Source organism: Cetorhinus maximus, chromosome 18, assembly GCF_964194155.1.
Source record: "Cetorhinus maximus chromosome 18, sCetMax3.hap1.1, whole genome shotgun sequence".
In the NCBI taxonomy this organism is placed as follows: Eukaryota; Metazoa; Chordata; class Chondrichthyes; order Lamniformes; family Cetorhinidae; genus Cetorhinus; species Cetorhinus maximus.
The window spans coordinates 92,286,790-92,311,258 of record NC_135896.1 but is presented as its reverse complement, the minus strand read 5'-3'; the positions used below and the strand labels follow the sequence as shown (position 1 = coordinate 92,311,258).

General features: G+C 43.3%; 2 protein-coding genes across 3 annotated transcripts in view; both read left to right on the top strand.

The window, feature by feature from the left end:
- The window catches only part of LOC144693355 (spectrin beta chain, non-erythrocytic 1-like), a 559,404-nt gene that overhangs the window by 21,591 nt on the left and 513,344 nt on the right, over positions 1–24,469 (top strand). The gene's annotated exons all lie outside the window — the stretch shown is intronic.
- rab15 (RAB15, member RAS oncogene family) overlaps positions 1–24,469 on the top strand; it is a 144,053-nt gene that overhangs the window by 1,118 nt on the left and 118,466 nt on the right. The gene's annotated exons all lie outside the window — the stretch shown is intronic.

Here is a 24,469-nt window from a genome sequence, read left to right as displayed (position 1 = left end):
AGAGAGGGAGAGAGATTATCTCCACTATAGGTAAGAGAGAGAGAGATTATCTCCACTATAGGTAAGGAGGAGAGAGAGAGATTATCTCCACTATAGGTAAGGAGGAGAGAGAGAGATTATCTCCACTATAGGTAAGGGGAGAGAGGGAGAGAGATTATCTCCACTATAGGTAAGAGAGAGAGAGATTATCTCCACTATAGGTAAGGGGGAGAGAGAGAGATTATCTCCACTATAAGTAAGAGAGAGAGAGAGAGATTATCTCCACTATAGGTAAGAGAGAGGGAGAGAGATTATCTCCACTATAGGTAAGAGAGAGGGAGATTATCTTCACTATAGGTAAGGGGGAGAGGGAGATTATCTCCACTATAGGTAAGAGAGAGGGAGAGAGATTATCTCCACTATAGGTAAGGGGGAGAGAGAGAGGGAGATTATCTCCACTATAGGTAAAAGAGAGGGAGAGAGATTATCTCCACTATAGGTAAGGGGGAGAGGAGAGAGAGATTATCTCCACTATAGGTAAGAGAGAGAGAGATTATCTCACTATAGGTCAGGGGGAGAGAGAGAGATTATCTCCACTATAGGTCAGGGGGAGAGAGAGAGATTATCTCCACTATAGGTAAGAGAGAGAGAGAGAGATTATCTCCACTATAGGTAAGAGAGAGAGAGAGAGATTATCTCCACTATAGGTAAGGGGGAGAGAGAGAGATTATCTCCACTATAAGTAAGAGAGAGAGAGAGAGATTATCTCCACTATAGGTAAGAGAGAGGGAGAGAGATTATCTCCACTATAGGTAAGAGAGAGGGAGATTATCTTCACTATAGGTAAGGGGGAGAGGGAGATTATCTCCACTATAGGTAAGAGAGAGGGAGAGAGATTATCTCCACTATAGGTAAGGGGGAGAGAGAGAGGGAGATTATCTCCACTATAGGTAAAAGAGAGGGAGAGAGATTATCTCCACTATAGGTAAGGGGGAGAGAGAGAGAGAGATTATCTCCACTATAGGTAAGAGAGAGAGAGATTATCTCCACTATAGGTCAGGGGGAGAGAGAGAGATTATCTCCACTATAGGTCAGGGGGAGAGAGAGAGATTATTCTCCACTATAGGTAAGAGAGAGAGAGAGAGATTATCTCCACTATAGGTAAGAGAGAGAGAGAGAGATTATCTCCACTATAGGTAAGGGGGAGAGAGGGAGAGAGATTATCTCCACTATAGGTAAGAGAGAGAGAGATTATCTCCACTATAGGTAAGAGAGAGAGAGATTATCTCCACTATAGGTAAGAGAGAGAGATTATCTCCACTATAGGTAAGAGAGAGAGAGATTATCTCCACTATAGGTGAGAGAGAGAGATTATCTCCACTATAGGTAAGGGGGAGAGAGAGAGATTATCTCCACTATAGGTAAGGGGGAGAGAGGGAGAGAGATTATCTCCACTATAGGTAAGAGAGAGAGAGGGAGAGAGATTATCTCCACTATAGGTGAGAGAGAGAGATTATCTCCACTATAGGTAAGGGGGAGAGAGAGAGATTATCTCCACTATAGGTAAGGGGGAGAGAGGGAGAGAGATTATCTCCACTATAGGTAAGGGGGAGAGAGGGAGAGAGATTATCTCCACTATAGGTAAGAGAGAGAGAGATTATCTCCACTATAGGTAAGGGGGAGAGAGAGAGATTATCTCCACTATAGGTAAGAGAGAGAGAGAGAGATTATCTCCACTATAGGTAAGGGGGAGAAAGGGAGAGAGATTATCTCCACTATAGGTAAGAGAGAGAGAGAGATTATCTCCACTATAGGTAAGGGGGAGAGAGAGAGATTATCTCCACTATAGGTAAGAGAGAGAGAGAGAGAGAGATTATCTCCACTATAGGTAAGAGAGAGAGGGAGGGAGATTATCTCCACTATAGGTAAGAGAGAGAGAGGGAGATTATCTCCACTATAGGTGAGAGAGAGAGGGAGATTATCTCCATTATAGGTAAGGGGGAGAGAGATTATCTTCACTATAGGTAAGGGGGGGAGAGAGAGATTATCTCCACTATAGGTAAGGGGGAGAGAGATTATCTCCACTATAGGTAAGAGAGAGAGAGAGAGATTATCTCCACTATAGGTAAGGGGGAGAGAGATTATCTCCACTATAGGTAAGAGGGAGAGAGATTATCTCCACTATAGGTAAGAGAGAGAGAGATTATCTCCACTATAGGTAAGAGAGAGAGGGAGGGAGATTATCTCCACTATAGGTAAGGGGGAGAGAGAGATTATCTCCACTATAGGTAAGAGAGAGAGAGAGAGAGATTATCTCCACTATAGGTAAGAGAGAGAGAGAGAGAGAGAGAGAGATTATCTCCACTATAGGTAAGAGAGAGAGAGAGATTATCTCCACTATAGGTAAGGGGGAGAGGGAGATTATCTCCACTATAGGTAAGGGGGAGAGGGAGATTATCTCCACTATAGGTAAGGGGGAGAGGGAGATTATCTCCACTATAGGTAAGAGGGAGATTGAGGGAAGGTGCGTGCTTTCTGTTGCAATATTGTTGGGCGCCGGTTAACGCTCCGCTCTCAGAGCCTTTGTTTTCTATATGGGACCAGACTGGGGGCAGCAGCCGCTCTCTTGCCGCTCAGTCTCTGGGGTGGGGCGGGGTCAGGGATTTGCCACGTTATCTCCGGCTTTGTGGAAGTCGGGATTTGTTTTGGAAGTTTCCACTTGCCGCATTTGGAAGGGTTGAGTTAAATTGTGGAGTTGGGACATTAAAATGCACGCCAGTGGGTAGAGGGGGGTCTGTCTTGCAAGCGGCAGAATTGCGCTCACTCCATCGCCAGTGGACTCCCCCTGGAATTTGCGATAATCCCGCACTGGTAAAGGTCATGGGCAAGAAATGCATTTAAAGTCATCACTAAAGCGATGTGTGCGGTGGTCGTGGGGATAGAAATGGTTGTAAGGAAGGTTCTTTTTTTGCCAACAATCCTTCACCAATTTGATGGGAGATGGGGGGATTGGGAATTGGGGCCACTTGGTGGGGGGTGGGGGGTCCAGCTGATTCCTAAAATGATGATTGGAGCCAGGTCAATGCCTGTGGCAGATTCCCTGGAAGCTGAGATGTCTCCAGTTCTGCGAGGAAGTGTTGAACAGCCTGGCACAATGATGAGCACGTTTACCCTGGAGAGCCCATTGTACATGGTTCTCCCATCATAGGCTACATTCCAAAGTGTATTGGAACCAAGCTGGTGTGAATCAATGGCTCTGTGCATTTCCTATTGGAATCAGCAGCATTGATGAATTGTATATTGGGCAGAATGGTACATAGAGAGAACATAGCACAATAACAGCTTGCATTTTTGCTTCCTCGTTTGGCTTTTCCCATGTTACATGGGGTCACCACAATACTGATTGATCACCCTTCATGTCAACCATCATTTGTTGTCCAGGTTTTTTTTTTGGGTGGGGGTGGGTGGGGTGCTGGGGCAGATTTGGTGGGTGGTTTTACAGCCAGTGGTTAATTTGTTCATTGGATGTGGACATCGCCAGCATTTATTGCCCCATCCCTAATCGCCCCTTGCATTATAAGAGCCAACTAGTCACATATAGGCCAGACCAGGTAAGGATGGCAGATTTCCTAACCTAAAGGACATTAGTGAACCAGATGGGTTTTTACGACAATCGGCAATGGTTTCATGGTCATCGTTAGATTTTCAATTCCAGATTTTTATTGAATTCAAATTTCACCATCTGAACCTGGGCCCCCAGACCATTACCCTTAGTAATACCACTACTCCGCCACCTCCCCCCTCAAAGTGCTCGTTGAGCAAGATTTGGTGCAGGACAGGCTATGGGCAGCGGAGTTTTTGTTGGGAAGATGTTTATGGAGGATGGACAGCTGACCAAGAGTGCTTTAGAACAGTGGAGTCTGGACATGACATAAAAGCATGAATGTGGATTTTAGCAGAAAATGGGCTGATGTAAGAGAGGAGACTGGGCAATATTATGGGCGTGGAAGTAGGCAGTCTTTGTACTTAAGAGGATATGAGGCCAGAAACCAATGATGTCCATATCCCATGACGAATAAAAGACCAAAGCATTCTACTATGAGGCTAGAGTGGTTATCTCTGTCCTGGGAGCTATATGAACCAAGCTTTCTTCTGTGGGCTATCACTGTGGCACCTAGTCTAAGTGTAGTCCCTCTCCCTTTATATGATTTACTAAACTCCATGACAGCCAGCATTTCTTACTAGTTCCAATTTCTCTTTGCTTCCATAGCTTTATTTGAACTTTATTGCATTTGTCTGGGAAGATAATGCTCTTTTTGCTAAGTAGCACCCTATACAGAGCTCCAGTAAATATTAGCTACCTTAGCACTAGCACATTGTTGAAAAAATTCTGTCTTGGGAGTCTGCTGACAAATTTTCAGACTTTCGTAATCCTCCTTGACGCAAGGGCATTTTAATACTATTTTGGCTGTACCCAGAACTACAATATGTTGAGTAACCTTATAAATAGGAGTAAATCATTGGCCATACTACAGTAGCAAACTTCATATCACTTCCGTTCAGCCGAAGAAATCCTGTGGATGTACTGATTAACTATTCCCATTCCAATCCCTTACATTCTCTCCCAAAGTTGTTGTGCAACTTGTTTGTGTGTATCTGTGCATGTTTGTTTCTCATCGCTAGTTTCTTTATTAAAGCTGTTCATCTGTAATTTTTTCCAGTACTGATGAGGGAGCTATACTTGTAACATTAGCTTGTTGGTTCTCTCCAGAGATGCTGCCTGACAGGCTGGATGTTCCCAGCACTTTATGTATTTGTTTCAGATTTCTAGTTTGACTTTTTTTTGTATTTTTGCTCCAAGCTAATGAGCTGCAGCATTGTGTCATAAACGCTGAACTTTACAAGACAAATATGTTTCATCTTTTTAAATCAGCCCATTTGATTAGCATCCCATTCACCACCTTCAACATTCACACCCTCCACCACCAACGCACAGTAGCAGCAGTGTGTACCATCTACAAGGTGCATTGCAGCAACTCACCAAGCCTCCTTTGACAGCACCTTCCAAACCCATGACCTCTACCACCTAGAAGGACAAGGGCAGCAGATGCATGGGAACACCGTCGCCTGTAAGTTCTCCTCCAAGCCACACATCTCCCTAATTTGGAAATATATCGCCGTTCCTTCACTGTTGCTGGAACTCCCTAACAGCACTGTGGGTGTACCTACACCACATGGACTGTAGCGATTGAAGAAGATGGCTCACCACCACCTTCTTGAGGGCAATTAGGGATGGGTAATAAATGCTGGCCTGGCCAGTGATGCCCACATCCCATGAAAGAATTTTTAAAAAGTCCCCTTTAACTTAAGGCAAGATAGGACGTTCTGAAGAAGGGGGAAAGGCTAATTCCTGATGAGCAGCTTAGTTTAGAGAAATGCCCATGTGATCCAGTTGCCATCGGGAGAGAAACTGAAATAAAAACCCATGGAGGTGGAGTGGTAGTTTTAACAGTATCTCTCAGAATAAAGGATAGTTGCTGTTTGACAAGCCTAAGCAAGAAGAAAAGTAAGCAGGATACTTTTAAGAGTTCTGTTTCTGTTCAAAAGAAAGGGAACAGAACAGACGGGGCTCTTGACAATTTAAGGAACGGGGAGTCGTTGAGGTACATCTTGCTGGTGATAATTGTACCTGGGAAAACTCGGGTGGAGTAGAACGATTGTCGAAGGACATAGGAAGTTTCACCCTGGTCTGGTGGGAAGAAGTGAACCTCCCCTGGAGCGTTGGGAGTGACTGTGGGACTGTTCCTTTAATGCTACATATCTGTCAGAAGTGTGGCACAAAGTAAAATGACTTCTTAAGACTTATTTTGGTTGCATTAGTTACTGCGAAAGAACCTTTTCATTAGTTTGCTGAATTAGTTGTCTGTTAATTAATGTTTGATCTATGTTGATTTTAGTTTGTTACAGTAGAAGTCTTAAAAGGTGAAATCTTGTCCATCGGTTTATTTCTGTTGGTCATTTGGCAAATTCATCTCTTTTAAAAAGTTATTGGTCTCTCCAACAATTGCAGCTTATTAAAGTAGTACTACTGTAATCTTCGCCCCCTAAACCTCGGCTGTTGCTAATTTGCATCTAAATTCTCCCATGGGTAGCATGTGTATCTTTGAGAGGAGAGTGAAATCTCCATTTAAGGAACATGGAAACTGTTCGTGTGAATTTCTTAATTTTCCAACTTGGTGATATTTAAGCATAGCGATAGGCTCTGGATGTGTCGAGTATTTCACTGACCGAAAGAAAATCCTTGTTGACGCTTGTTTTTCCCAATCCGTTTTTGCAGTTAAATTGTTGAATCTGATCTTCCTGTGCCCCTTTCTCTTGATCATATGAAAAACCAAGTGCTGGCCTTTTATTAAACTTTGTGCAAAAGTGTTCAGTAAGCTGTGGGGTAACCACAATCTCTGAGGGACAGATTTGAATTGGGTTTTGTCAGCCAGTCTTCTCTCACACGCAGGAAAACTCAGCATTTGAAACCACAAGTGTTGTCAGCGGGGAAGAAAATAACTTGTATTTACATAGTGCTCTTATTAAATCACTCTGAAATACCCCAAAACGCTTCTATAAATTATTACCAAGTTGCAGTTGTGGTTTTATGTATGGCACCTGCTCTAGCCTTCTTGTATTGCAACATCCCAAAAACAGCAATGAATAAGTGACCAGTTGAACTATTTTTGAAGTTGATTGGAATTGCAAATTAGTGTTTGAAAATTATCCAGGGTTTTTCAGCAATAAGAAGTTTTATCGAAAGTCATAAATCTGAGGGGCACTGGTCCTAGTTCCAAATCTAATTGTAAATTTATTGCCATGTCATAAATTGGAACATATCAGCTGAGCAATGAATTAGAGCAAAGGATGTTCTTTGTTTTGCAGTCACCAAAAGTAGCCGAGGACTGTGCTTGAGACACATTTGATTTGGAATTCATTCTGCAGGGCTACATAATGTAGGACTATGAGGTCACGCTCGATCTGCTGGGCTCAAACACAAATTTTGCATGGCCAGTTTCCTAATGTCTCTACTTTTTTAAGTCACTTTTTTAATATTCATTATCTGGTTTTACATATCATTCCCTGACAACAAGCAGAAACAATTACATCCTTTAATAAATTAGCATGTTGCACCGCTTGAATTACCAAGATTGCTGGATTTCATGAACATGGATGTTTAGTCATATCTGCATCTTTCAGCACATTCTGAAGTTCACAGGAAATAATCTTATGGAATAGTTACTGTAATAAAGTTCTGCTCCTTCAAACTGCCGACTGTCTGGCATCACATTGCTCTCTAGTTAAGTGTTTGGCTTCTTAAATGCAATCCCATTAGGATTGCACACCCTTCTGGATTTTCTTGGGTATCTCCAGGACTTAGAGTTATCCCAGGGATAGGTGGACTGTGAAGTTAAGGCCACAATCAGGTCTTATTGAATGGCAGAGCAGACTCGAGGGGCCGAATGGCCCACTCCTCCTATTTCATATGTTCACTGCCTCAGAAAGAAAAATCACAGCTGTGGTTCCTGAGAAAAGAAATGGTGGCTGTTCTCATATTCCTCAAAGACGATCGGTTATTATTTAGAAACTTAGCGGAGGTAGGGAATAAAGATTGTTTAACTGTCAGTCAAGAATCATTTGGCTGGGTAATGAAGAGGGTGTTCACTTTGCAACTGATGTGGAAAGGCATTAAGAATAAACATGCTGGCCGTACTGTGGTAGGGATACCTCTCATTTAAGTCTCCTGGAATACGTCCATCCAGGGTTGGCAACTCTAACCCTAATTCATGCCAAAATGATTTGCATTTGTTGCATGAATGGCAAAGAAAGGCATCTTCTAAGGCTACGTGGCATCACGATATTTTTACTTAATAAAATCAGTTTGACACTGGCTGTTTTTTAATTCATTAAAGTCATCGTTTAAGTTTTCCCAAAAAAGTGCAGAGATATTTTGTAGCATTTTAAGTACTCTTCTGAAAATTGGGTCTGTTTTCCCTCGTTCTTTTTCCCTTCCAAGTCTGCATGTAGTCACTAAATCTGCCCAAGGAGAGTAGAGAGTGGTACACATGCAGTTGTCATCTTTAGTTGACCAGAAAGATAAATATACTGTTGCTCAACTGGAGTAACTAAAGCACAGTCACACCATCTAATTTTTCTTTATTATTCAGTCATGGAATGTGGGCTTTGCTGGCTGGGCCAGCATTTATTGCCCATTCCTAGTTGTCCTTGAGAAGGTGGTGGTGAGCTGCCTTCTTGAACCGCTGCAGTCCATGTGGTGTAGGTACAACCACAGTGCTGTTAGGAAGGGAGTTCCAGGGTTTTGACCCAGCTACAGTGAAGGAACGGCGATATATTTCCAAGTCAGGATGGTGAGTGATTTGGAGGGGAACTTCCAGGTGGTGGTGGTCTTTTCATCTATCTGCTGCCCTTGTCCTTCTTGATGGTAGTGGTCGTGGGTTTAGAAGGTGCTGTCGAAGGAGCCTTGGTGAATTCCTGCAGTGAATCTTGTAGATGGTATACGCTGCTGCTACTGTGCGTCGTTGGTGGAGGGAGTGAATGTGTGTGAATGTGGTACCAATCAAGCAGGCTGCTTTGTCCTGAATGGTGTCAAGCTTCTTGAATGTTGTGGGAGCTGCACTCATCCAGCAAGTGTGGAGTATTCCATCACATTCCTGACTTGTACCTTCTAGATGGTGGACAGGCTCTGGTGAGTCAGGAGGTGAGTTACTCATCGCAGGATTCCTAGCTTCTGACCTGCTCTTGTAGCCACAGTATTTATATGGCTAGTCCAGTTCAGTTTCTGGCCAATGGTAACCCCCAGAATGTTGATAGTGGGGCTTCAGCAATGGTAATGCCATTGAACATCAGGGGGCGATGATTGGGTGTTCTCTTGTTGGAGATGGTCATTGCCTGATACTTGTAAGGCACGAATGTTTCTTGCCACTTGTCAGCCCAAGCCTGGATATTGTCCAGGGCAACATGTCCACATCTAAAAGTATTTGGATGTGCACATGCGAAGCCATGGCATACAAGGCTATGGGCCTCGTGCTGGAAAATGGGATTAGAATAGTAGGTACTTGTTTGACCGGCACAGACTCAATGGGCTGAAGGGCCTTTTTCTGTCGACCTCTATGACTCTATGCTGCATTTGGACATGGACTGCTTTAGTATCTGAGGAGTCACGAATGGTGCTGAACATTGTGCAATCATTAGCGAATATCCCCACTTCTGACCTTATGATAGAAGGGAGGTCATTGATGCAGCTGAAGATGGTTGGGTCGAGGATACTATCCTGAGGAACTCCTGCAGTGATGTCCTAGAGCTGAGTTGACTGACCTCCAACAACCACAACCATCTTCCTTTGTGCTGGATATGACTCCAACCAGCAGAGAGTTTCCCCCCTGATTCCCATTGACTTCAGTTTTGCTAGGGCACATTTGCTAATTGCACATGAACACAATGAGTGCTTACTAAATCAGAAAAACCAAGGGCTTTTGTATCACTGGGGTTGTTCATGATTGCTGTGTATTGGCATGGTGCTACCTCCTTGTTTCTTTTCTTTACCTTAAGTCAAGGCCATGTTCAGTTAACATGTTAATCCAGCGTCTACATGGGAACAGGTGTAGGCTTTCAATCCCTTGGCCATGTTCTGCCTGGCTGATTTGTACCTCATTCACCCGCTTTTATTCCATATATCTTGATACTCCGGCAAAACTCTATCAATCTCAGCTTTGATCAAAAGTAAATTCCTTTTTGGGCTTGAGAGTTCCAGATTTCCAATACTGTTTGTATCCAAAAGTACTTTGTAAATTTACTCTTAAACGGCTTAGCTCTGATTTTAAATACTGGTGACTCCCTGTGGGACAACAACTCCCAGAAGTGGAGTTTGCTCATCAGAAAATGACAAAATTTGACTGCTGGATTTTAAAACTCAGGAATAATTCATAATGGAAAATGCTTTCTTACTTTCGCTCACAGTAGGCGAGGAATCGACGTGTCACATATCTTGCGATAAGCCTGTGACACAATGTAGATTAATGCCGAAATTTTTTTGCCCTCAGCTGTGCTGCCAGTAGAACGGGGAATATTTCCATAGGGACTGTTAAGAGTTACCCAAAGCCAACACTGATTTCAGTGCTGCTTCGACCTTAAGTTACCCAACCAGCACAGACCCTGCACTTAAGTAATTAATGAAAAATTTAGCTGACAGGGCTGGAAATCTGAAACAAATACCTGTGCACAAAATGAAACAAATGTGAAACTCATCAGTTGGAAACTGTTACGAAAGAAATAAAAACATGTTTCGGGCGTAGCATTGAATCAGGACCCTGCTTTTGTTTGTCTTGCAGATAGGAGAAAAGGTTGAGCAGGTTGGCCCTATACTTATTGGAGTTTAGAAGAATGAGAGGTGATCTTATTGAAACACATAAGATTCAGAGGGGGGCTTGTCAGGGTGAGAAAATGTTTCCCCTCATGGGAGAATCTAGAACTAGGGGGGGGGGGTGGGGTCACAGTCTCAAAAATAAGGGGTCCCCCATTTAAGATGGAGTTGAAGAGGAATTTCCTTCCTGAGGGTTGTTAGTCTTTGGAATTCTCTTCGCCAGAGACTTACGGAGGCTGGGTCATTGAATATATTCAAGGCTGAGTTAGACAAATTTTTGAATAACAAGACAGTCGAAGGTTATGGAGGCAGAGGTGGGTGTGGTGAGGGAGGAAAGTGGAATTAAGACCATAGTCAGGTCAGCCATGATCTTATTGAATGGTGGAGCAGGCTTGAGGGGCCATTTGGTCTACTCTTCCTCCTATTTCCTATGTTCTTTATAAGGGGCACAGTCAGTAAGGGAGACTATGCCTGAGTGAAACTGAGACAGAATGAGTACTTGGGAATTTGATTCAAAGTGAAAATTCGATGCATAGGGGGAAAGAGGTGCTTTAGGTAAGGCTTATTGCAAGAAGTAGAGCTTGCTGTGTTGGGAGTTCGGTGAAGGGGGTAGGGAGGAGGTGCTCCTTTCTTCTACCCTTTTTCAGCCTCTAGCATTTGGTTTCCACTTTGTGCAGCAGAAAAAGTAGGTTAATAGGTAACTGGTAATTAGCTGGAGAGGTCTGAGAGCTTAAAGCTGCAGAGGGACAAAGCCAGGAGTTTGCAGATAAAGGTGACATCACAAGAGTCCTGTAAGTTGGTTGGTAAGTATAGCCCTTTCCGGACTTGGCACAGAGAGAGACGATTGGTGAGTGACAGGTGAGTTATTATATTATACCAAACCTTAATAAGCTTTATATAAATTACTTAAGGCATGTAAATGCAGCTTGGTCAAGTGGAATGTGCATCCTGCAGGATGTGGGCAGTTGTGCAGGCACAAAGTGCCCTTGATGACTACATCTGCAGGAAGTTTCACTAGCTGAAGAAACTTGAGCTCTGGGCTGTGGAGCTCCAGCAGCAGCTGGTGTCGCTGTGATGCAGCTACAAGGCTGAGGATTAAATCAGGGTTAATGTGCATGTATGTGAATGCACAGAGTGTGGTTAATAATATTGGTGAATTTGGCACAGGTTGACAAATGGAATTATGCTATTATTGGTATAACAGAGACCTGGCTCAAAGAAGGACAGAACTGGGTGTTAAATATTCCTGGGTAGAAGGTGTTTAGTAGAGACAGGAATGGAAGAAAAGGGTTGGGGAATGGCAGTATTGATTAGAGATGGCAGTACTGGAGGGAGAGGATGTTCCAGAGGGGTCAAGGACAGAATCTCTGCCTAGAATAAGGAATGAAAAAGGTGCAATAACATTAATAGGTGTAGTATATAGATCACCAACTAGTGGAAGGGGTGTAGAGAAATAAATTTGCAAGGAAATTACTGAGAGGTGCAAGAATAATTATAATGGGAGATTTCAATTATCCAAATATAGACTGGGATAGGAATAGTGCAAGGGGACAAGAGGGGCGAGAGTTCCAGGAATGTGTTCAGGATAATTTTCTGCAACAGTATGTTTCTAGTCCAACGAGAGGGCTGGCACTGTTGGACCTGGCCCAAGTGGATCAAATGTCAGTGGGAGAGGCTCTAGGGGACAGTGACCATTGTATCATAAGATTTAGGTTAATCATGGAAAACGACAAGGAACAATCCAGAGCAGGGATAATTAATTGAGGGAAAACCAACTTCGATTGGAAGTTGCATTTGAGTTGAGTGAGTTGGAATCAAATGTTGGAAGAAAAGATAATAGCTGAGCAAAGGGCCACCTTCAAAGAAAAAATATTGCAGGCAATGTCAAGATATATTCCCTTGAAGGGGAAAGGTAGGACAAATAAATTCAGAGTGCCCTGGGTGATGAGAGAGATAGAGGTGAAGATGAAAAGGAAGAAGTGCACGTACGACAGATTGTCAGGTAGAAAATACAATGGAGAATCAGGCTGAATATAGAAGGACCAGAGAGGCAGTGAAAAGCTAATAAGGAAAGCAAGGACAGAGCATGAACAGAGATTGGCTGCTAATATAAAAGGGAATCCCGAGATGATCTATAAGCATATAAATAATAAACGGGGGGGTAAAAGAAAGAGTAGGGCTGATTAGGGATTAAAAAAAAAGGAACTTGCACGTGGAGGCAGGAGACATAGTGGGGGTATTAAACGTGTACTTTACATCTGTCTTTACAAAGGAAGAAGATCTACCCAGCCTGAGCTGAGAGAAGATAACTGTTACACTAGAATAATTTACAGTTGAGAAGGAGGTGTTAGAAAGGCTATCTTTACCGAAAATTAATAAGCTACCAAGGTCGGATGAGATGCATCCAAGGGTACTGAGGTAAGTGAGAGTGGGAATTGCAGAGGCACTAGTGATAATCTTCCAGTCTTCATTAGACACAGGGGCGGCGCTAGAGCATTGCACATGTTACACGCTTGTTCAAAAGGGGTGCAAGGATAAAGCTGGCAACTACAGACCAGTCAGTCTGACTTCAGTGGTAGGGAAACCTCTGGTAACTCTAATTCGGGTTAAAATCAAGAGTCACTTGGACAAGTGCAGCATAATTAAGGAAAGCCAGCATGGATTCATTAAGGGAAAATCATGTTTAACTTGCTGGAGTTTTTTGAGGAGATAACAGAGAAGGTTGATAAAGGAAACGCTGTTGATGTGGCGTATGTGGATATTCAGAAGGCATTTGATACAGTGCTACACAGCAGACTTGTGAGCAAAATTTTAGCTCATGGAATAAATGGGAAAATAGGCACTTGGATAAGAAATTGGCTGAATGACAATTAACAGAATAGTGATTAAATGGTTGTTTTTCAGATTGGAAGAAGGTTTGTAGTGGAGTTCCAGAGAGGTCAGTGTTGGGACCCTTGCTCTTCCTGATGTATATTAATGACCTAGACTGTGGTGTGCAGGGCATGATTTCAAAATTTGCAGATGATGCGAAGGTTGGAAATGTTGTCAAATGTGATGAGGATAGTCTTGAACTTCAAAAGGACATAGACATGTTGGTGGATTGGGCGGACGAGTGGCAGATGAGGTTCAATGCAGAGAAGTGTGAAGTGATTCATTTTGGCAGGAAGAATGCGGAGAGACAGTATAAAATAAAAGGAGAAACTCTAAAGGAGGTGCAGGAACAGGCGGACCTCGGTGTAAATGTACATAAGTCCTTGAAGATGGCAGAGCATGTTGAGAGAGCAGTTATTAAATCATATTGTATCTTATGCTTTATTTATAAGGGCATTGAGTACAAGAGTAAGGAGGTCATGTGTAACTTGTATAAGACACTAGTTAGGCCTCATCTGGAGTAGTGTATCCAGTTTTGGGTACCATACTGTGAAGGCATTGGAGAGAGTACAGAGGAGATTCACAAGAATTATTACAGGGATAATGTAGCTATGAGGAAAGATTGAAGAGGATAGATTGTTTTCATTAGAGAAAATAAGGCTGAGGGGAGACTTGATAGAGGTATTCAAGATCCTGAGGGGTATGGACAGGGTAAATAGTGAGAAACAGTTCCCACTCAAGAGAGCATCAAGAACTAGAGGGCACAGATTCAAAATAATTGGCAAAAGGAGTAAAAGTGGTGTGAGCAAAATTTTTTTTCACCCAGAGGGTGGTTGGAGTCTGGAACGAACTTCCTGAGAGGGTGGTGGGGGCAGGTTTGATCGAGGTATTCAAAAGGGAATTGGATTGCTACCTGAAAAGAGAGAGTATGCAAGATTACGTGAATAAGGCAGGAGAGTGGGACGAGGTAGAGTGCTCTTTCAGCGAGTCAGTGCAGATTCGATGGGTTAAATGGCCTCCTTCTGCACTGTAAAGATTCTGTGATATGATTTCTCTCTGGGTGGAACCCACATGTGAAATTTTGTTAGATAAGATTGCCTGTTACAAGTTCATGCCTGAAATTATTTCCTGTTTCTTTCTTTCATCTGATGTGAGTCTTTTTGAACACTGCGGCAACACCTGTGTATGCACACAGAAGACAGTTACCCACTGTTTATTAAATAAACATTACACATGGAAACCTTTTTCTTGTTTCTCCATGTCCTTCTGCTTAATAATGTTCAGTGTTTAAATGCATAGCATTTTAGACTAAGTCAGGGGTGAGAAGGCTTGTGGCTAATCTTCCTGCATGGGCATCAGTTGAGCCCTTTAAGTGGGCAATTAATGCCCATTTAGGGCCCTCATCCTGCCACCCCTGGTATTTAACCAGCAGTGGGTGGGAGACATGCCATGCCATGATCCTGAGAGGCCTCCTTTATTCCAAGGCACTTAGTGCCTGATTGAAGGATCCAGCATCGGGAAGGTGGTGGTGGGGGTTTTGGGGTGGGGGGGCATGGAAGGGTTTGGTTGGAAAAGAGCCAATTTTTTTTGCCCTTTGCCCTTTCCCCTGGCACCCCCCCCCCCCCCCAACCATCTCTCGCCACCGACCCCCATCCCACTTTTACTTACTTCCTCCAGGCAATTAACTGTTGGCTGTGGAGCCGGGAGCTCAGTGGCAGAGTTCCCACTACCAATTAGGGGTTTAATTCCCTCAGGGCTCCCGGAGGTGGGCTCGGCTGGAGTGTCGCCAGTTTTGGTGACGGACATCAGTCCCCCCCGCCGGCCTCATATTTAAATTCCGCCCATTTACCTGCAGGCTCTCTATGGATTAAAAAGCTGTTGCTGTATCCTGAAGGATTGACTACACTGCATACCTGTTTCCACATTCATTATCTAAGATTCAGCTCCTTGTGCTTGCCAGGGAGATGCTGTGCTGATGCAGGCTGTAGCAAGCTCAGAGTCAGGGCTGACTCACCCCCTGCTGTTCCTGAGCTGTCATTTGATTTAATGAGACTTGACCCTATTGATGAATGATCTCATTCATAAATTCACATTTCTCCTGGGATTTATTATAGCAACTGGAATGACGTGGGAGCCTGTTGACACAATGTAGATTTTACAACGTGTCATTGTGGAGCAAGAATAGTGAAACCCAAAGGAAGCCATATGTCGAACAGATATTAGTGCAGTATTGCTGGCATTATTGGCATTTGTTACAGAAAATCCCTGAAGCCCATAAGCCGCCCTTTCCAAAATTGATTTTTATTTTCTTTATTTGTGTATGGGATGTGGGCATCGCTGGCAAGGCCAGCACTTGTTGTCCATCCCTAATTGCCCTTGAACCGAAAATCTTGCCACGCCATTTCAGAGGGACGTTAAGACTCAACCATATCCCTGTGGCTCTGGAGTCACGTGTAGGCCGGACTGATGGCAGATTCCTTGCCTAAAGGACATTAGTGAACCAGATGGGGTTTTTACAACAATCAAGTCATGGTCACCATTGCTGAGACTTGCTTTTCAATTCCAGATTTATTAATTGAATTTAAATTCCACCAGCTGCCTTGGTGGGATTTGAACCCTTGCCCCCAGAGCATTAGCTTGGGTTTCTGGATTATTAGTCCAGTGACATTGCCACTACGTCACCGCCTCCCCAGATGGGTGCAATTCTGCCTTTACACTGTGCCTAATTTTACTCCCCACAGTATCAGTGGAAAATGATATTGGGCGGGGTGCAAAATCACCATTCCACTTGATCCCATGGGTCCCTTGCCCAGCAGTTTAAGTTAAAATTACTCCCGCCCCATGTTTCAGATTAGATACAGTTGCATAGGCCCTGTAGCCATGTCCAAGTTTTTCATGCATAAGCTTTACTGTGATTGCTGACAGGTTCTTCAATCGTGCAGATCATCTTAAGTACTCTAAACCTGCCTTCACACATCATTCATAAGTGCATACATATAAACTTACGCATAAGCAAATGGGCCTTTCAGCAAGGTCAATGGATAGTACTTGTGAGCAGGAACTCTAGCTGATTTTCACCCTCTCTATCTGAGGATGCTGAGGCTAGTTGTAGCTTTCCACCATTGTTTAGGCTCAGAATAGTTACTGAAAACAAGACAATCATTAAGCCTGGGATCCTTCTTGTTTCTGTGGCTCAGTATCACAAATGAGCGTATTTAACTCATGAGCTATTTGGGCTGAACATTTACGAAACCTATTGTGAAATGGTGGAAGTACAAATGTGTTTAAACTTAAATTAATCCCTCCAGATGTTTGAAGGTGTTGTGGTGCAGTGGGTAGTGTCCCTGCCTCTGAGCCAAAGACTCCAGGGTCAAGCCCCACTCCAGGACTTGATGGCCAAGGAAGGTGCACTCACAACGCATTTACAGGTTGGTTCCAACATGCTTAAGGCAGGCGGTAAGAGTGGGAGAGATTCCTGGTCTGCCATTCTTGATGTGGAGTTGCATGCTTCAAGCTATAGCTTCAGGCTAGCAACAGGAAAAACAAGCTACGAAAACCAGATGTAAGGGTGTTACTTTAGAGAATTGACCATCCACCAGGAGTTTTGTGGGTTAATACATTGAATGGCGTTATATCATCCCATTCAAGCAATAGATTTGATCATCAGTTTGTACTGAGTTAATTAATCTCCATTGGTGCAGCAGTAAAAGGTTAGAATTTTCCTTTTCACCCCTGGTTTAAGGATGGAGAAAAGTGGGGGGAATAAGTCAGGATTCCAGTGTCAATGGTATGTTAATTATATTTTTAAGATGCACAAGTGAAGGGCAGTTTAATGACACACTCAGAGCACTTATAAAGAGAGATGGCTGAGACACTGGGGGTGGCAGGTAGAAGGCAGTCATATGTAATGCTGCATTTTGTAAATAAACAAACTATCAAGAAAATGATCTGTGCCCAGTTTCATACTTCACCTGGCTTCGGATCCATTTATCATCCTGCTCCTCACCACTATCTGAAACCTGCTACAAAGTATGTGCACAAGACTTCAGGCGAGAGGACTTGATGGCTTAAGATGCAATGACCTCTAGGCTTTGAATGACTGTCCACATTCACAACTAGGGCACACAAGTGGACAATTGCAGCTTAGGTGGAATATCAGAAGTTGACTGGTGCCTGTGGAACAGTGCTGCCTGCCCAAGATATAATCGCCATGGAAACAGTTCAGAGAAGGTTCACTCGACTCATTCCTGGGATGGAGGGGTTGTCTTATGAAGAGAGGTTGAACAGGTTAGGCTTATACCTATTGGAGTTGAGAAGAACGAGTGGTGATCTTAACGAAACATAGAAAATCCTGAGGGGGGGTTGATAGGTTGGATACCTGGAGGATGTTCCCTCTTGTGGGGGAGACTAAAACTAGGGCTCATAGTTAAAAATAAGAGGTCTTCCTTTTAAGACAGAGGTGAGGAGAAACTTTTTTTTCCCAAAGGGTCGTTGGAAAATTCTTTTCCCCAGAAAGTAGTGGAAGCTGGGTCTTTGAATTTATTCAAGGTTGAGTTGGACAGATTTTTGTTAGGCAAGGGGGTCAAGGGTTAAGGAGAATGGGGGCAGACAGGAAAGTGGAGCTGAGACCACAACCAGATCGGCCATGATCTTACTGAATGATGAAGCAGGCTCGAAGGGCCAAATGGCCTACTCTTGCTGCTATGTTCCTAAGTGCCTATGTTCAACATTGTACCTTCCTTTTCAGGTGATGAATGAGAGCAGGATGCTGGTACAATGAGCCTCTTTATGGCCATTGCATTATTCAACCAAATCACATATTGTAATTTATAGTACATTGTGTGATTATAATTCAATGCATGAAGTTTTAGTAATATGGATTTGTAGCCATAGGTATGAAGAATTCCAAATCTGATAACTGTGATGAAAATTAATAAAACCCTTCACTTTTCTGTGAAGTTACCACTCATTTTAAAATGAACGAACCTTTCACAGCCAAGATAGAGCGCAGACATAGGAACAAAAAATTAAACCCCTTGCCATTTAATTATATCATGGCTGATCTGTGCATCAATACCATTTACCCACTTTTATTCCATATACCTTGACGCTTTTACCAAACAAAGATCTGTGCTCAAAATTTCAACTGACTTAACATCCATAGCCATTTGGAGGGGGGTTGGCGGTAAGAGTTTTGTGTAAAGAAGTCTTCCCTGATTCCACTCCAAAGGGCCTAGCCGTCACTTTAATATTATGCCCACTTATGAAGGATTTCTTCACCAAAGGAATCAGTTTATCTATACCCACCCTCAGATTCCATTAACATTTTAAGACTACTGGTCGATCACTTCTCAACACTCTAAATTCAAATGGAATGAAAAAGTAAGTTTATGTAACACGCCTTCACAATTTCACCCATTAAACCCTGATAACATCCTGGTGAATCAGCCCTGCAAGTTTAATATATATTCCTTGAGGTTTGGTACTGAAAACCGAGTGCAGATACTCCAGGTGGAGTTGCTCTAAGTGACTGGAGCATCACTCCCTCACTTTTGATTTCCTATACCCTTGAGATAAAGAATGACGTTCCATTAGTCTTTTTGATTACCTATGCACTAGCTTTTAGTGATTTGTATGCATGAATACCTAAATCCCTTTGCTCCTAGTCTCCTATTAATAGAAAAGCATTCAGATCTTTCTTTCTTGGATCCAAAATGGATGATTTCACACGCCAACTGCCCTTTTTATTCCAGTTCCTTCAACTGTCCATGTCCCATGCTCATTCCAGCTGTAGAACTCACTGTGCCCCCTAGTTTAGTGTCACCTGCAAATTTGGATCGATAACTCTCTATCCACATCATTTGGACATATAGTGATAAGCTGAAACCTCTGTGTAAATCCCTGGTGAGCACAGCTTGTCACAACCACCCAATCATTCCCTTTGCCACCTACTCTCTTTGTCTTCTACCTTTCAACCAAAGAACAACTCATGTCACGATATTACCTCCAATTCCTTGCACTTTTCTAGGCATCCTCTTTACTGAAACCAGCTATTGGGAGATGTGTGGTATTGACAGAAGATAGCTGCTCCTCCGGTGATGCAACCATGAAGTTAGAGCTGAGAAATGGATATCAGAGACAATGATATTGCACTTGCCCAGTTAAGCAAATTTTGCAATTTGACACCATCAGATTGCTATGATTCTCTTTAGCTGATGCCATCAGTTGAGCTTTTTTTGGGTGTAGATGAACATAACCCTGATTAAATAATTGGTTGGGGGGGGGGGTGGGGCATATGGAAGGGGGCAGGGTGTGATTCACACAGGAGGGAAACCCAATCTCAGCAGGGCCATTTGAATTTTGTGCTAAGTTCAAACAGACCCCATTTTGGCTATTCCAAAGGCCTTAACCTAAGTCACGAGTTGATGGAATAGACATTATCGCTCTTGAAGGTGGAAAGGGTTTGTTTAACTTCATGATCTGAAGTTTTTTAAATGTGCCACTCTTTAAACACGAAAAAGGAGGCTGAAGCTGTCAGTGAAAGTTAAATAAAAACCTCTGATGTACTGCTTTGATTGACAGGCCACCTGGTGTAGGTTAGAAAAAAAATTAGGCCTGTTTGTGCAGTTTTAATGGAGGTCTTTGTTGACATTTCCCAAGGACAATTAGTATGTCATTATGAATGCTTGGCTGAGTTCCAAGGACTATAATTACTTCAGCGGGGGTTCTGAGTTCACAGTTTGATTAACAGTTTAAAGAGGCTATTAAAGCATTTGCTGTCTTTGGTGTGAAGTCTGAATGGAAGTTTGTTTTTATAATAGATTAGCCACTTGAGACTCAAAAGTTTTGAATGGGTTTCATGAGCAGGAGTTTTTTTTTCACTGTCAAGTGTGTATCGGTGAGAGCTATATTAGATTGTTAGAAGTTTATTTTTTTTCATCTCCACATGGGCCCTGAGCTCTGCCCAAGGTGGATACTGGGTGAGTGGCAATGGAGCTGGCATTGTGGGTATGAAGGGGTATGGGGTGGGTGGAGAGCAGGAGTTGGCATGGAGATTGCATGGGGTTTGGGAGGGCATGAATTGGCATGGACGTGGCATGCGGGGTGGCTGGTGTGTGAGGTGCAATAACTAGAAGGTCTAACAACTTCCAAAACAACAAGACGTAGTTCCAGAGAATCCAGGTGCGCCTTCTAACCAGCCTGCCTTGGCACTCGATGGCCCCCTTTTGCCACATATGATCTGCTGCCAGGCCTGACTCTATCTCACCCCTGCCTCCCCGGAGCGAAAATCGAGTCTACTGGGGCCCTTTAAATCGAGAGAGGTCTCCCGACTCGGGCTACCCACCTCAATAGCAAAAAATCCGGCCCATAATCTTCTGACCCGCCCCCTCCTGCAAGGAAGCATTATCCCTTTACCCGGTAAAGGAGTGCACAAACATGGAACTAATAGTCATCACTCTGGTGCTACGTGTTGGCACTTTTATGCACTTGTTGTCCTATCAAAATGTGTGGTCAGCTTTCATGTCAATTTCCGCTCTCAACAACAGCCTGCATTTCTATAGCACTTTTCACATGCAGGAAGATGCCTCAAACTACTCAGCACAATCTCAAACCCATGCGGGCAAAACAGAAGAGGAGAGAGAAAAATAGAAAGTGGCGTGGGACCAGAGGCAGAATAAAAGAGGAGGTTTTGAGAGTTTTTATAAGCAGGAAGGGAGCTGGTAAGTCAGAATAAGATGTTTCGGAACCTGCAGGTCCAGTAGTTATTGTGATGGGTTGGAGTGGGGAGCAAGGAGAAGCAAAGATTTCATGTAGGGAAGGTATTGACACTTTACTGGGCTTTTTATTCCATCATGCTAGATTGGGAACATAAAACCCTCTAATGCAGGAGGTTTGAGGCCAGTTGTAGTGTCACTGCCACTGTTTTGACTGACACCAGTTAACGCCGCCCACACCTGGGACTCACTGTTAAGTGGCCAGGGTAGGGGTGGGATTTAAATCACCAAATGGGCGAAGCCTGACCCAAATCTGACGCATAGCCATCCGTTGCCATTTGACAGCATTGGATTTTGTGGTGTCCGAGTGCCCTGCCATGGAAATGTGGGACAAAATTAACAAAAATTCATTCACCAAATTAAATCAGGCCCTCCCAGTGCAATTGGAAACCTGATTCAAAGCTAACTGCCGCGGCTTGGGAAGCCGGGCAGTGAGAGAGAGCCAGGAGCTTGCCTTTTACAGCAACCTCAGCCCTCTCAAGGCAGGCCTCCAGTCTCCCATTACCAATTGCAGCAACCCCCCCCCCCCCCCACCCCCCCCGCCCCCTCCCCCAAACCAATAGCTGACCTCCTGTAATGTCTCCTCTCCTCTCCTCACCACCACCCACCCCCGCCACAAAATGCCCCCCCATGATGCAATGGCCGGGATTTTCCACTCTCGAGCATCTGTGCTGACTCCCCCTCTTCCCAGCAACCGGCGGGCAACTGACTAGTCTGCTTTGCCAGTATATGGGAATATATAAGCACTGGGTCCTCCATCCATGAGGAGGGGTTAAAAAATATTTCCAAACAATACTCACGGAGCAGTTCATGTTTTATTCCACTTCTATTGGTGAGGGGCATTGGCCAGAAAGATATGATAAACAAATATAGTGGGACAGGTTGACCTGTTCATGTTGCAGCTACACAATGAACTTCTCACAAATAAATTGTTGTAAAGTGGATGAACACTAAACACAATTACCTGACATTACTGTGCCCGATATTCTGACAGGGACATCATTCATTCATTTTTAAATGGCCTTCTATCTCTGCTTAAAACAAAAGATGAGGAATGTTATGCAAGCATCCTCTAATTTTGCCAATACTAATTTGAGGCTTATAAACCAGCAGTGATAGTTTTCTCATTTCTAATAATTAAAATAAATTAACGTCTGACCTAATTAAATTACATGTGCAGAATAATTTCAATGTTAAGTATATCCAAATGGGAAAATTGTGATTTTAGTGGAATTTTAGTTTGAATTTTCTCACATGTTGGCATGCAGCAATGAAAGAGCTTTTCTCTCCACTTTGGCATTTTAAAACACCATTCAATACAATACATTGACTTGAAGTTGGTTTGTTCAGAGAGAACTAATGGAATCATGACTGAAACCAGTTCATCGTAATAACCAGGACCAGCGGTGCAGAAAATAGAAGGTTCCATTCAAAGTTTCAAAATGGAGGGTGTTCGAGGAACCATTTGCCCATCAAGTGACTATTGATTGAAACACCTACCATCTTCTTTCAATGGGTTTTACACATAAAAGCCCACTAGAAGCATATTTGGCTTGATAACATACCCTGTAAGGGGCACTGACTAATGTAATAACCATCTCAAGGCAGTTCATTTACCATCTTGAAGATGTGCTTTCGATCTTCTCAAAAGGGCATTGATTATTCAGAAACAGTTGCGGGTTATTCATGCCAGATGCAGTGAGATGTGATGTCGAGCACCAAATCAGCACTGCACACGCACACACACACACACACACACACGCATGTGCACACACACTCAGTCACAGTGATTGAGGTGTTAACTGTCCATGCAGATCAAACACCTCATTGTTACTAATCCCACCCTGGTTTTGATCAGATGGAATGTGAGTGAGTAGTAATTACAAAGCACCATCTTTTCAAATACGCTCGAGCTATGAACCAGCACTGCTTCCACTGGAATGTGTCTAAGGAAATTCCCTTCTCAACTTCTGGACATCCAGGAAACGTTTGCAGCTGCTTCTATATTGGCCTCAGTGCCACTGGGTCCCAGCGCTTGGGATTGGCGTATCAGCAACTTCAGTGTAACCTTGCGGTATTCACTGAGGCTTGGTCAATGGAAAGAGACTTTCTTCTGTAGTATAATTTTGCCAGTCATAAATTACAATACCTCCTTATAGGGAAAATGTGAGCCAATCTGTCATATCATCCTAAACATCAAGGGTTATGTGTTTGAGAAGTTGTTCTGAGTGCATGGGGAATGTGGATTTGGGAGAATTCTGTTTCCCAGGGCTGAGGTTCTGCTGTCAGCTATATGTTGGGTGCTTAAACGCTTCTGGAAATTTACCCCAAAATGTCAATTTTTAGCCCGCCTGACTTTGAGCTTTTCATGGGGTCTGAAGGAGAGTCACACGGACTCGAAACGTTAACTCTGTTTCTCCCTCCACAGATGCTGCCAGACCTGCTGAGTTTTTCCCGCATTTTCTGGTTTTTATTTCCAATTTCTAAAATCCGCAGTATTTTGCTTTTACATGTGAACCTAGAGCACATATCAAGAATTTGGATGTAAGTACTTGGGATCTTCCATTCAACAAAATTAATTTTGATGGAGATGGTGGCATAGTGGCAGTCGCACTAGATTGGTAATCCAGAGGCCCAGCATAATGCTCTGGGGACACAGGTTGAAATCCCACCATGGCAGCTGGTGGAATTTAAATTCAATGAATAAATCTGCAATTATAAAGCTAGCCTCAGTAATGGTAACCATAAAACTCTCATCAATTGTTGTTAAAAAACCCCATCTGGTTCACTAATGTCCTTTAGGGAAGAAAATCTGCCATCCTTAACTAGTTTGGCCTACATGTGACTCCAGATCACAGCAATGTGATTGACTCTTTAAAAAAAAAATCTGCACTCTGCAATGTTCTGGCAATCCATTCAATTCGAGGACAGTTAAGGATGGGCAACAAATGCTGGCCTTGCCACAATCTGGAAACGAATTATAGAAACAAAATTAATTACTGGAAAATCCCTGGATGCACGACTGAGTTTCCAGTTTGTGTTTCAAAAGCACAAAGCTCTGGGCCAGAAGCTTTCGAGATGTAAACCTACCGCTTTGTACCGTGACTCTTATTGAGGCCTTGGATTTAGTGAGGGGCCACAACAGTTGAATGGGATTTGACTTGAGTTTTCTGTCCCATTTTCCTTCAGCACAATTTTGGAATGGGAACAAGGAAAGCTCTTTGAGAATAGTGGACTTTGGCCGGGATTTTCCCATCCTGCCCGTGGCGATGTGCGCCACTGGTGGGGGACCAAGAGCAGCCAAAAGTCTGTTGACTTTGGGTAGGAACTTTGGCCTCGCCACTGGTGGGACCATAAAATCCCACCCTTTGTCTGTTTTTGTGACAATATTCTCAGTACATCTTGGTGTTTTTATAGTTTC